This window comes from Chrysemys picta, chromosome 4 (assembly GCF_011386835.1).
Source record: "Chrysemys picta bellii isolate R12L10 chromosome 4, ASM1138683v2, whole genome shotgun sequence".
In the NCBI taxonomy this organism is placed as follows: Eukaryota; Metazoa; Chordata; order Testudines; family Emydidae; genus Chrysemys; species Chrysemys picta.
In genome coordinates this window covers 58,496,966-58,511,263 of record NC_088794.1, presented here as the reverse complement: position 1 = coordinate 58,511,263, position 14,298 = coordinate 58,496,966, and positions in this window count along the sequence as shown.

Genomic DNA, 14,298 nt, shown 5'->3' with positions numbered 1-14,298 from the left:
GGCGAGCGATCGAACTTCTGGGTTCGACTTATCGCATCTAGTCTGGACGCGATAAGTCGAACCCGGAAGTGCTCGCCGTCGACTGCGGTACTCCAGCTCGGCGAGAGGAGTACCGCGGAGTCGACGGGGGAGCCTGCCTGCCAAGTGTGGACCAAGGTAAGTTCGAACTAAGGTACTTCGAACTTCAGCTACGTTATTCACGTAGCTGAAGTTCCGTACCTTAGTTCGAATTAGGGGGTTAGTGTAGACCTGGCCTCAGACATACAAGCGCAAATCCCTTCGATTCCTGGTGGGAGTTTGCCACATGCCTCTGCGGGGAAAATCTGGCTGGTGAATGGATCAAGCCAAATGTACTAAGTAATAACTCCACTGGTTAATGATTACCATAAATGGCCAGATGCTAATGACAAAAGGGTGGGCATCTTTATTCATTTTGCTAGTGATGCTGTCATGAACCTTGGGGGGCAAATCTTTGCAGCCGCAATACTGTATGTGATACAGTAAAAAAGCTGTTAATGCCACCTAGGTTTCATTTTCCTTTCACGGCAGCACCATCCCAAAGGACTTAAATGTGGAGGGTTCCCCAACAACCACCCTTCACAGCTCAGGGAATATCCAAAGGGCTGATCCAAAGCTATCTGAAGCTAATGGAAAGAACCATTGGCTCCAACAGGTTTCAGAACATCAGACCCCAGGCCATTGGGCTGGTTCTACTGGGATCTCACGCCAACATTCTGGCCCCTGTAATCCCCATTCCAGTGGCGTCATTTGTTCATTGATGGCTGGCTCACTCAGCTGTCCTGAGTACTTATGTGCAATGGGAGACAACCAACTTGCAATGGCCAAGATATCCAAAACCCCCTAGTGAGGTGGGCCCAGCTTCAGATACCAAGAAGGGCCCTGGTTTAGAGAAAGTGTTGGGCACCTGGCCTCTAAAAATCAGGCCTCTTTAAGAGGCCACTCCAAATTGCTAGGCACTTGGCAAAATCTTGGTGCATATACACAGCACTGTAATGAGTCAAGGAATCAGTCAGGGTCCACCCAGTAAGAATCCCTAGTGCCTTGGAGAGTTTTCCATCAGGGAGAACAAGCGATATTTTATAACCAGGCAGAAATGCAACCCATTCACCATTTTAGAAGTATGAAGCCAATGGACCAGATCCTCAGAGAATCTATATCAGAGCACAGGTGCCAACTTTGCGGGTGCTCCTGTTGAAATCAATAGGAGTTAGGCACCAAGCTACCTTTAAAAATCTGGGCATAAGTAATGTGCTCAAGGTCACAGAGGAAGTCTGTGGTAGGGCATGAAATGGAACGAGGGTCTCTGGACTAGCACTCTAACCACTGGACCAGCCTTCCTCACACAACAGACTTTGTATTTTATGAAGGTGCCCATGGAAATGTAGCAAATTGACCCTAGTGTTTGAAGCTGAACAGAAGAGATACAAAATGGGCAGAGGCAGGGCACCGTTCCCAAAGCTAGCCCACAAGTGAGCCTCAATCCACCATCTTGGAAGGTAAAACAGTTGATTCTCCATGGCCAATTCATTCCTTGGCCTCTCAGCTGAGCCTGTCAATAACTGTGTCAGAATCCAGCACAAAAATTCACACCCGTTTTTGGTCTTGTTAAAAGCAAAGCTGGAGATTCCGGTGCACAACATCCGTCATAAGTAACATGCAGGGGATGCTCTCTAGCTGGTGTAACTGTCAAGTGTTGTGTTTCTGAATGGCAATACCAGTGTATTTTTACCAAAGGGTTTGCAGACTCAATGTGTTAATGAGCCACTACAAATTCAAGATTGATTGGGAAAAGCTTCAGATATTCATCCACTTTTTAATGGCTGTATTAAAACACTGACCTATAATCACTAGACAGATTCACAGGAACACCTCAGATGCCAAGTCTTTTTCCCTGGTCTCCCTTGAGCATGCTCAACATCTATAACAATTTCTTCATGCAGGAAGCTGTTGCAGTTCTCAGAGCCTTGGTGAGCCGCACGCTCACTACAGAACTGAGGATGGCATGTTATCACCAGGTAACCTCAGCCATTGGGTATGCCCAACATGCAAAGACATTTTGAAAGAGCCAGCAGTCAATGCAAGACTAGCAGCCTTTGAAAATAGATATACGCATGGAGATAAGATACATCGGTGTCTTTCTCTCTACTTCCATTTTAGATAGATACTCCAACCGCCCCCAATATGTTTGGGGATCATATTGTATTAAATGTATGAATGGTTTATAGATCACTGTGGGCCAGGGATTGTATGTAACATTGGGCGGGGAAAAGGAGAGTTACGGCAGCTCTGCCAGCAACTAAACATGGGGTGGGGTGGAGTCTGATTAAGGTGAATCACTCTGGTAGTAAACCCCTTCAGAGAAGTATCATGTACTGCATATACTGGAGGAGCCTTGCACATACGGGTTCATACTGGATTTGCCAAAGATCAACAAACAAAGCTGGATATCAAAAGGCTGGGTTTAAACTGACTCAAGGCCTCCTTTCTGATTCAGCAAATGGACAGGACCTTCTTTCCAACAGGCAGCCCCCAGACTTTGCAGAAGCAGTGGAAAGATGTTGGCCTATTAGGGCCCCACAAGACAGAGGGGGTGACTCCTGGTGAGTTTAGTGTGTGTTTAAATCTGTTTTTTTTTATTATGTTTTTCTCTGTATTGCTTTTGCCTTAAGAATAAATGTACTTACTTAGACGGACTTGTGTGGTAACTCATATCTGCTAGCAATGCACCGTTCATCACCCTTGCAGAGAAAGTCAACCACAAGCACTGGGATTTAAGCAGTAAGGCAGGGAGCTGGGTAGCTTTAACCCCCTGATCAGAAGGGAGTGAGACAAGAGTGCTGGCCCAGAGACAGGTGACAGCTGGAGACCTGACTGGGAACTCCTGAAATGGACCATGGAAGGTGCAGTTACCCTGAAACTGTTACAATGTCCATTTAGATTGTGGGCTCAAACATATAAACATAAATTGCTACAAGGAGTTCCCATAACAGAGTCAGCCTACCCTGCCCAGTCTTTGAAGACACGGCTCAGAAGGAGTCTTTGAGCCATATACAGTAATTATTTTAAATTGCTAAACTGTTAGCATGTTGCCTTGGCACAGGCATGCTTAAAATACATGGGAAATGTAGTCAGTAACATGCGCCCTTCCATAGAAGTGACAGTTTGGCATATTTATAGAATTTAAAATCGACAATAATATTTGTAGAAGAGTTTTTCTGGCAGAGGCAGCTAGGCACAGTACTATGCAGGGCTCCCTTCACTTCAGCAAAGGCCTTCCAGCTCTCAGATACACAGCGGCTGCTTCGCACCTCTGATCTTGATTGCTGAGAACAGCTGATCCCTGCTGAGCACAGGCTGGCTGGTTATGCTTGTGGTAAATGACCTACTTTCCTGCACTATCCCCACTGAGTGTTGCCTCACTGTCAGCCAAAGGCCTATAAACCCTCTTAGGCCCACTCCGGCTCATAAATTAAAGAGGCCTCTAAGGCAATCCAGAGATGAACCTTCATGTGTTTTGTCTTGATAGAGCTTGAGTTCCATGCTAGTTAGAGCTTTACATTCAATTTCCATTCTTGAGGGTTCGGGGAGGGTGTTGTCCTTTCCGCCTCAGATTTTCTTTAATTTCAGGGTCCAATGAACTCCCAGATCCCAAAGCCAATCTCAACTGAGTCCACCAGGTCATACCTAGTTATTACTTATATTACCATAGTAGTTAGAGGCCTTTACGAAGACCTGCACTAAGGTGCTGTACAGATATACAGTGAGACAGTCCTTGCCCTAGACATCTTGCAAGCTAAACAGACAAAAGGATTATCTCCATTTTAAAGATGTGAAACTGAGGCATAGGGAGGGATAGCTCAGTGGTTTGCACATTGGCCTGCTAAACCCAGGGTTGTGAGTTCAATCCTTGAGAGGGCTGTTTAGGGATCTGGGGCAAAAATCTGTCTGGGGATTGGTCCTGCTTTGAGCAGGGGGTTGGACTAGATGACCTCCTGAGGTCCCTTCCAACCCTGAGATTCTAAGTCACTTGCCTGAGATCACCCATGGAGTCATTAAGCAGAGCTCAGGATGAAACTCAGAATTTTTGACTCCTGTTCTCTAACCACTAGACAACTCTTCCTTTCTTCAGCCAGAATTTTCACAGTGCTTTGCACACACCATCAGGGTCAGATTTTTGGAAGAGCTCAGCATGGTGAGTGAATTTTTAGTATGTAAGAAAGGAAATAAACAAACTGCCGAGAGAGTGCTGCCCCACTCCTTGGTTTAGTACCAAAAGGTGTGACATGGAAAAGCTCCATTACAACCCATCGGCTCAGCTCAAAAGAAACTGCAGGAATTTTTAGCTCTCCTGGCTTCACATTATGGATGCAACCTCCCTATGGTAAAGTGAGCATCCTGTTTCCTAAAGCACCTCTGAAAACATAGGGCTTGGAAGATGCATGAGCCATTAAGTGAAGTGGGCATGGTGTGGGCTAATCAGCAAAGGATGCCAATGAAAAAGAAATCCCACATTATACTCTGACTTCCTCTTGCCAAGTCCATCTAAGGATCTTAAAGCTCTTTATAAACATTAGCGATTTAATGGAGGAGAGAAATATTATTATCCAAAGGGAAGGTGGTGTACAAAGGGGCAAATTCATCCCTGGGGTAACACTATTGACTTGGATTGGGTTTAGCCAAGAGACTAAATTCAAAATTTACAAACTTGGGTGCCTGAAGTTTAGCCCTTAAGTCCATATTTTGTTAACCTGGACAAAAGTGGCCTAATTTTCAGAATCAGAGGGGTAGCCGTGTTAGTCTGAATCTGTAAAAAGCAACAGAAGGTCCTGTGGCACCTTTGAGACTAACAGAAGAATTGGGAGCATAAGCTTTCGTGGGTAAGAACCTCACTTCTTCAGATGCAAGAAGAAGTGAGGTTCTTGCATCTGAAGAAGTGAGGTTCTTATCCACGAAAGCTTATGCTCCCAATACTTCTGTTAGTCTCAAAGGTGCCACAGGACCCTCTGCTAATTTTCAGAGGCTCTAAACACCCACAGCTTCCCTTGAAATTAATGGGAATTGCATTTGCTTAGCACCTCTGAAAATCAGGCCACTTATTTGAGTATCTGAGTAGGTGTCTCTCTGAACCTGCTCTAAAAAAAAAAAGTCCACACACTGTGTAGAATCTCAAACTCATTCCCTCTCTGTGGTTTGGCTTTATTAATATAGAAATTAACTGTTTGTTAGAGCAAAGATCAGCTAGAGCCTTCTCCCTGTGTTTGGTTGCTCCCAGTGTTCCTCCCTCAGACCTGCTCAGCCCACACCCTAGATCCTCTCTCTCTCTCTAGCTAGAGGGACATTCTCACCTCCCTTGTGTCTGTGTTGGGTAACATAACACCAACTTCTATGAGGCAGCAGAATGCTCTTGACCAGTTGCCAGCAGAAGCAACACCTCCTAACAGGGAGGGAGTTTCAGGCAAAGGCTGCCAGCTTGTTACAGAGCTTAACTATGGATTTCACTTATTTGTATTATGGTAGCACCTGGAGGCCTAAGGGGGTCTACAGATGCATAGTAATATTCAGTTAGTGCCTGGAAGAGCCTACAATCTAAATAGACAAGAAAGAGAGTGTGAAAAAGGAAGCATCATTATCCCCGTCTTACAGATGCAGAATTAAGACACAGAGGCCCTGAATCAAGAAAGCATTTCAGCATGTGCCAAAATCCATCCCAATTAGGGAGAACACTTAAGCATGTGCTTTCTTGAATTGGGACCAGAGAGACTGTGATTTGCCTAGAGGTCACCCGTGTCTACACTACACAGCCTATGCCGGCAGAGCACCCAATGTACATGGACAGAAGGTTTCCTGCTGGTGCAGGAATGCAATCTCCCCGAATGATTTTGCTCTGTTGACAGAAGTATTCATCTATTGGCATAGCTGTGACTACACTGGCGTTTTTGTCAGCATAGCTGGGTCGCTAGGAGGTGTGGTTTTCTCACACTTCTCACTGACATAGCTATACCAGTATAAACTTTAAGTGTAGTGCAGGCCTAAACCACAAGACCATCTTTCCTCTTTTAGCTTGTGATTTATAGATATCTCCCTGAAATGACAGAGAATGCAGATCTGGGCTACACTTAAAAGTTATGTTGACATTGCTGTGTTGGTCAAGGGTGTGGAAACACAAAAAGCTACCCCACCCTCAACCAAGATAGTTGTATTGACAAAACCCCTACTATAGACACAACTATGTTGATGGAAGAGTGCTTCTGCCATCTGGAGAGGCGATGGGCTTATCTACACTTCAAATGCTATGGCAATACAGCTGCGCCACTGCAGTGCTCCCGTGTTAACACTACCTACGCCAAAGGGAGGAATTCTCCTGTCGGTGAAGGTAATCCAACTCCCTGAGAGACAGTCAGTGGGCTGATGGAAGATGGTTTGATGAATTTCATGGAACCCCAAACTAATAGTAGCAGCAGGAAAAAAATCTAGCTAAGGTAGATATTGTAGAGAATTTTTATAGGGAATGTGGCAATGCTAAATCAAGAAAAAAACAACATAAGAACTGCCAGACTGGATCAAGCCAATGGCCCACCTAGCCCAGTATCTTGTCTATAACAGTGGGCTGTACCAGACCTTCAGGGAAAGTGTACAGAACAGGGGGATCTTGGAGGGATCTTCCCCAGTCTTTCTGTCCTGGCTTCTGGCAGTCAGAGGTTTAGGGTCTCCTTGAGCATGGGGTTACATCCCTGACTATCTTGGCTAATAGGCATCGATGGACCCATCCTCCATGAACTTTTCTAATTCTTTTTTGAACCTAGTGATACTTTTGGCCTTCACAACATCCCCTGACACTGAGTTCCTTTACTGCCCTTTTGAAGAGTAATCAGCTCAGTAAAGCAGCAGTTATGGGGATAGCTAAGTGGGACACACCAGCTCAAAGTCATCCACTCCCTAGATCGATAAGCAGCTGAGCATTACAAAGTTATTTGCCATTTCTCCATGGATAAGGTGAGATCCTTAGAAGTCCACAGCAACTTTCCCCCCCAATACCTACTCCTTGTTTCTCCTCTGAGATTTCCATGCCTGTGTGTACACCACAGCAGAATCAGACCTCCAAGGACATATTTTACCCAGCGGGGCAGAACAAGCTTAGTTCACTAGGCACCTGCTCCGTTCCTTGCAAAAATGCAAACTGCACAGTGTTTGAACCTTTTTCCACTGTACTCAGGACCTGGCTTTCACTAGCTCACTTATATCCTTGGTTAACTAAAGTGAAATCTCCACACAAGGAATGCCGACTCGAACATTATAATTGCAGAGTGGCTGAGAATAGTCCATTGCAGCTGCAGAAGTCCAGGTCAAAATCCTTTTACCTTGGAGCACACCAGTTTTGGCTCAGGGGTCAACACACTTCCCGGATTAGAAGGTGGTAATAGCAGATCATCACACACACACACACACACACACACACACACACACACACACACTCTCTCTCTCTCTCTCTCTCTCTCTCTCTCTCTCTCTCTCTCTCCAGAGTTTAGGAAAGGAACAATATGGGCCTGACAGTTCCTTGAAGTCAAGTCAGCACAAGACACAACCCAAACCTAGTTGTTCCTTTACAACTCCCACAGCCTCTTTGTGTCTAGGAGGCTGCTGTTTTGGTCTCCTTCAGCCCCAAAAATCTACCAGCCCTAAACCATGCTTTGTGAGCTCGGAATGTATAACACATTGGCAAAATCGATGACCGGTGGCTGGTCCACTATTAGATAAGATCCCACTACTGCCACCATCTAAGAGAGTATGCCTTTAGCTCAAGTGGTAGAGGGCAATGGTGCAGGGCTGAAAGTCACAGATTCAACCCCTGCTGACTATCCATGTGGGAAGTCATTGCAAATGAACAAAATACTCAGCTGGGGAGTCTAATTAGTTGCTGGACAGCTCCCTTTCCAGTCTTGGGTTAAGCTAAACAGGAACAAGGCACTCTTATCGGAGAAGTACAGGGGATTCTGTTACAACATGTCGAATTCAAACTGTAGCTTTTATCTTCAGAGCAGAGAACATTTAAATTTGTTCATGTCTTAGTTACTGCAGTGATATTTATTTACAGAATATTATTCAGCCACTAGATGTCTGTGTGTTGTACAGAATTCTATGCAGGGTGTGGTCCCTGGTAAACCAAGGAGCTAAAGCTGAAACATGAGTTGGGTAGAAGCCTGTTTGTCTGTAACTAGCCATTGTTTTCTTTAATACCAGCCTCATGTTTAAGAAATATTGAGATTCCGTGCATCACAAAATGCTAGTAAATAAAACACAACTATGACATACTTGGCATCAAAGACTTGGTGGGATAATACGCATGACTGGAATATTGGTATAGAATGGTACAGCTGGGTCAGGAAGGACAGACAGGGAAAAAAAGGGAGGAGGTGTTGCCTTTTTATTAAAAATGTATAAACTTGGACTGAGGTTGAGAGGGCAATAGGGCTCAGACTTGTTGAAAGTCTCTGGGTAAGGATAAGAGGGGTAAAAAACAAGGATGATGTCATGGTAGGGGTCTACTGTCAGACCACCTAACCAAGAAGAGGTGGAGGAGGCTTTTTTTAAGCTACTAACAAAATCATCCAAAGCACAGGACTTGGTGGTGACGGGGGACTTCAACTACTTAGACATCTGTTGGGAAAATAACGCAGCAAGGCACAGATTATCCAACAAGTTCTTGGAATGTATTGGAGACAATTTCAGAAGGTGGAGAAAGCTACTGGGGGAAGGCTGTTCTAGATTTGATTTTGACAAATAAGGAGGAACTGGTGGAGAATTTGAAAGGGGAAGGCAGCTTGGGTGAAAGTGATCATGAAATGGTAGAGTTCATGATTCTAAGGAATGGTAGGAGAGAGAACAGCAAAATAAAGACAATGGATTTCAAGAAGGCCGACTTTAGCAAACTCAGGGAGTTGGTAGGTAAGATCCCATGATAAGCAAGTCTAAGGGGAAAGGTTTCAGAGTAGCAGCCGTGTTAGTCTGTATCCGCAAAAAGAAGAACAGGAGTACTTGTGGCACCTTAGAGACTAACAAATTTATTAGAGCATAAGCTTTCGTGGACTACAGCCCACTTCTTCGGGGGAAAGACAATTGAAGACAGTTGGCAGTTTTTCAAAGAGACATTATTAAGGGCACAAGAGCAAACTATCCCACTGCGTAGGAAAGATAGGAAGCATGGCAAGAGACCACCCTGGCTTAACCAGGAGATCTTCAATGATCTAAAAAAAAAAAAAAAGTGTCCTACAAAAGTGGAAACTAGGTCAAATTACGAAGGATGAATAAAAACAAATAACACAAGTATGTAGGGACAAAATTAGAAAGGCCAAGGCACAAAATGAGACCAGACTAGCTAAAAACATAAAGGGTAACAAGAAAAATACATTCAAAGCAAGAGGATGACCAAGGACAGGGTAGGCCCATTACTCAATGGGGGGGAAGGGGGAGAATAACAGAAAATATGGAAATGGCAGAGGGGCTTCATGACGTTTGTTTTGGTTTTCACCAAGAAGGTTGGTGGTGATTGGATGTCTAACATAGTGAATGCCAGTGAAAATGAGGTAGGATCAGAGGCTAAAAATAGGGAAAGAACAAATCAAAAATTACTTAGACAAGTTAGATGCCTTCAAGTCACCAGTGCCTGATGAAATACGTCCTAGAATACTCAAGGAGCTGACTGAGGAGATATGAGCCATTAGCAATTATCTTTGAAAAGTCATGGAGGACAGGAGAGATTCTGGAAAAGGACAAGTATAGTGCCCATCTATAAAAAGGGAAATAAGGACAACTCAGGGAATTACAGACCAGCTTAACTTCTGTACCCGGCAAGACAATGGAGCAAATTAAGCAATCAATTTGCAAACACCTAGAAGATAAGAAGGTGACAAGTAAAAGTCAGCATGGATTTGTCAAGAACAAATCATGTCAAAGCAACCTGATACCCTGTCAAAGGAAAGCTAACAAGCCTTGTGGATGCGGGGGGAGGGAAGTGGTAGACATGGTATATCTCAACTTTAGTAAAGCTTTCGATACTGTCTCGCATGACCTTCTCATAATCAAACTAAGGGAATACAACCTAGATGGAGCTACTATAAGGTGGGTGCAAACCTGGTTGGAAAATCATTCCCAGAGAGTAGTTATCAGTGGTTCACAGTCATGCTGTAACGGCATAACGGGTGGGGTCCTGCAGGGATCAATTCTGGGTCAGGTATTGTTCAATATCTTCATGGCATAGAGATTACATGTATAAAGTTTGCAGATGACACCAAGCAAGTGCTTTGGAGGATGGGATTAAAATTCAAAATGATCTGGACAAACTGGAGAAATGGTCTGGCAAAGAGAAGACGGAGGGGACAGTAGAACAGTTTTCAAGTACATAAAAAAGGTTGTTACAAGGAGGAGGGAGAAGATTTGTTGTTCTTAACCTCCGAGGATAGGATAAGAAGCAATGGGCTTAAATTGCAGCAAGGGAGGTTTAGGTTGGACATCAAGAAAAAATGTCCTAACTGTCAGGGTGGTTAAGCACTGGAATAAATTGCCTAGGGAGGTTGTGGAATCTCCATCCTTGGGGATTTTTAAGAGCAGGTTGGACAAACACCTGTCAGGAATGGTCTAGATTATACTTAGTCCTGCCATGAGTGCAGGGGACTGGACTAGATGACCTCTTGAGGTCCCTTCCAGTTCTATGGTTCTACGACAGTGATAGATGCTAAAGAAACACAATAGACAGAAAAAGCCTTAATTTTTGTCCATTCACCTATGCAACAACCAGAATCAGTCTGGAGATAACGAGGTTAGTTCAATCAGGGAGGGTGAGGTGCTCTGCTAGCAGTTGAGGTGTGAACACCAAGGGAGGAGAAACTGCTTTTGTAGTTGCCTAGCCATTTACAGTCTTTGTTTAACCCTGATCTGATGGTGTCAAGTTTGCAAATGAACTGAAGCTCAGTTGTTTCTCTTTGGAGTCTGGTCCTGAAGTTTTTTTGCTGTATGAAGCTCATTACAAGTCAGGCCAGGGTGTATGAGTTGAGCCCTTACAGACCCTGCCCAAGGGACCAGAAACACATGCATCTTTAAAGCATTGATTTCTGTTTTAAAAGTGCAGGTCAAGTTAAACTGCAAATACCAACCGAACCGAGCTGCACTCACTTCGAGACATTTGGTGTCTCGGCAGCTTCGATTTGCTTGATTCTCCTTTGATTTCACAATAGGTTAAATGGGCTGCTCAGTTCTCTTCTGCAGCTTGCGCTGCAATTTGTGGAGCACTTCCCCCTCCCCGGCGGCACCAGCAGAAACTGCCTGCTCAGCACAAAATGCAAAATCGCGGCTTGAGGATTAGACACTTGTTTTCCATAAATAGCAAAACGGGGGAGTGTATTTTAACGTATTAAATACATTTCAAGATGCTGCTGATGCACACCAATGTGACCATTCTATCGATCTCCCTCTTCGTTCTTCAGCCGGAGATGTCCTTCACTTGTTGGATCCTGACGAATGTTAAGCCCCAATCCTGCAGACAGGCCCGCTAGCAATTCTCAGGACTTGTCCACACAGGGGGATTTGCCCCAATTTCAGCCACTGATGTTGCTGCTCCTAGTGCAGCCAGGCACAAGTCACGCTGGTTTCAAGCAGGGGTAAATTGCATCAGTGCAAATGCTAGTACCAACATCTTGGCCAAGAACAAGAGCTGCACTGGGGAGTCTCTAGAGCTGTAAGCATTATCTGCCACCGCCGGAGCTAATGTGGGATAGACTCACATCCTCTGTGGATTGGGCACAGAGGGGGACATGTAACACTTACATCCCAGTGGGTTGCGTCTACACTAGGGCTACATCTACACTACACACCACTGGCAGCAGTGTGCAGGGTACGTGTCGATACACACTGCAGTGAAAAGGAGGCTGCAGCCACACTGTGGCACGTAGCTACACGGGCCAGTGAAAGGCTCTGGGAGGGGGAAGGCAGAGGGGAAAGACTCCAGCAATGAACAGCTGGTGGAAATCTGGAGTGACTCCGGTGACTTCATCTAGCGCTCCAGGTGCTCAGCTGCTCTGAAAATGAGGCCCCCAAATGCTGGAATTTTCAAAAGCATTTAACACTCAAACACACAGAGCAAGGGCCAGATTTTCAAAGGGCCTTTGCAGCCAGCCGCTCCAGTGATACCAGTTGTGGGTGTTCAGCGCTTTGGACTCTGACCATGAGCTCGTCAGAGAATCTGGTTCTGTGTATCCCAGGCTGGCTCTCAAAAATTGAAGTGCCTGAAATCAGGGGGAGCCCATGCAATAGCCATGGAACCCCCAAACAGTAGCAGCGTTAAAAACAAACAAACAAACAATCTGGCCACAGGAAAGACATATGCAGAGCATCCTCAGTATTCCCCCCCCACTAGGTCTTTGGTATAGTGCCTGTCATTGGAGGACCTCAAAGCTCACAGGACTTCTAATATACTACAATTATAATTAGAGACAAGCCCCATTCCAAGTTCCTGACGCCCCCATGTTGGGGGCTCTTCAGAATCTGGATGGGAATTCCTTGGCCTCTGGTCTCTCCAGAGCATCCCATCTCCCCCTGAGCTAGCCACCTGTAGCACAGGCAGCTTTTTGGAACGCAGCCGCCCCTCTCTCTGGGTGAAATTCACAGAGCCAGCACATGTGTCGCTTCAGCCCTTGTGGCTGCCCTCTGCAGAGGGGTGAATTTCACCCTTTATGCACGGCTCCTATTAATATCAATGGGAGCTGTTGGTGCCTACAGGGTAACAGACCCCCTTGGATGCTCTCTTCTGGGACTCATGCCTTTAGCGTACACGTTTAATGCTCATACACTGCTTTTTGGCTGCCTACGCTCCCAGCCATCTGTTAAGATGGCACCAGGCCTAGTCACGCTCTGGTCAGATGGTTTCCAAGGTAGCCTCTTGCCAAAGAAACAATGGTTTAGATGGTCAGCCAGGAAAATACTCCAGGCTGTCTTCTCCTGGAAGCCTGGCTTATGGGGGTGGGAGGAACACGACCGAGCAGGTAGAGCAGGGAAGTGGAAGTTGAGATCCTGGGTCCAGGGTCAGGAAATGCCCGAGAGCAGAGCACAGGTAGCTAGAAACAAGAAGCATGACTCACCCAACACCATCCTGCCTTTTCAGGGTGATAAACAGCTGGCCAAACCCTGCAGCCAAACAGCTGTATGGAACCGGAGAGGGTGTCCTTGCGTTCTATGCACGCTGGGAGCATGCAGCCAATATTAGAGAGGTTCAGAGTGAATCACCGCTATCCAATACCCTTCTAGGGATCATGTACATTTATCGTACCTGGAATATAAGGGGTATCTGTCCTGCATGGAAATGCCAACCTAGGAATCATAAGATTCCTGTCAGGACAAGTGCTTGTGATTGTCCAAGCACAGAAGAACCAGCCCATAGGGTGTAATTCCCAGGAAGACGAATGCACATCATCTCTGGGAAGATAAAATGCCCAGTAGAGTTGAGCCCTCTTGGCAGGAAAATAAACATCACCTTCCTAGGAGGTCAATCTTTATAATTCCTCGTAAGACAAGCATACCACATGTGGATGAACTTGTAACAAGGCATCGCATGTGTTTGTCTCAACAAGAGGCAGAGAGTTTTAGTCCAGTAGGAATTCAGCCTAGGAGAACCACCTATGGTTTTAATTGAGGCACTGTGCACCACACAGAGTGAGTCACGCAAATCTGATTGTCAGCAGTGCAGATTCCCAGCTACGTATCCCTTTCGTTTCCACCAGACAAGCTCAGAAGGAAAAGCCATGCACAGAGCAGCCAGTGCATCTTTGTTGCTAGGCCTACTGACATAGATTAACTTTCCAGCCAACAGGGGGATTTTTAATGCCACAAGAGTAGCCCGTTTGCATATGGGACCATGGCTACTAGCGGTGACAGCAGAGAATGCCCTTAGATATAGAACTGGGTTATCTTAGGGTTACCATACGTCCGGATTTTCCCGGACATGTCCGGCTTTTGGGGGCTCAAATCCCCGTCCGGGGGGAAATCCCCAAAAGCCGGGCATGTCCGGAAAATCGGGAGGTCAGCCGGGCCGGCGGGGAGCCGGGTCAGCCGGGCCGGCGGGGACCCCGGCCGGCGGGGAGCCGCGTCAGCCGGGCCGGCGGGGACCCCGGCCGGCGGGGAGCCGCGTCAGCCGGGCCGGCGGGGACCCCGGCCGGCGGGGAGCCGGGTCAGCCGGGCCCGCGGGGACCCCGGCCGGCGGGGAGCCGGATCAGCCGGGCCCGCGGGGACCCC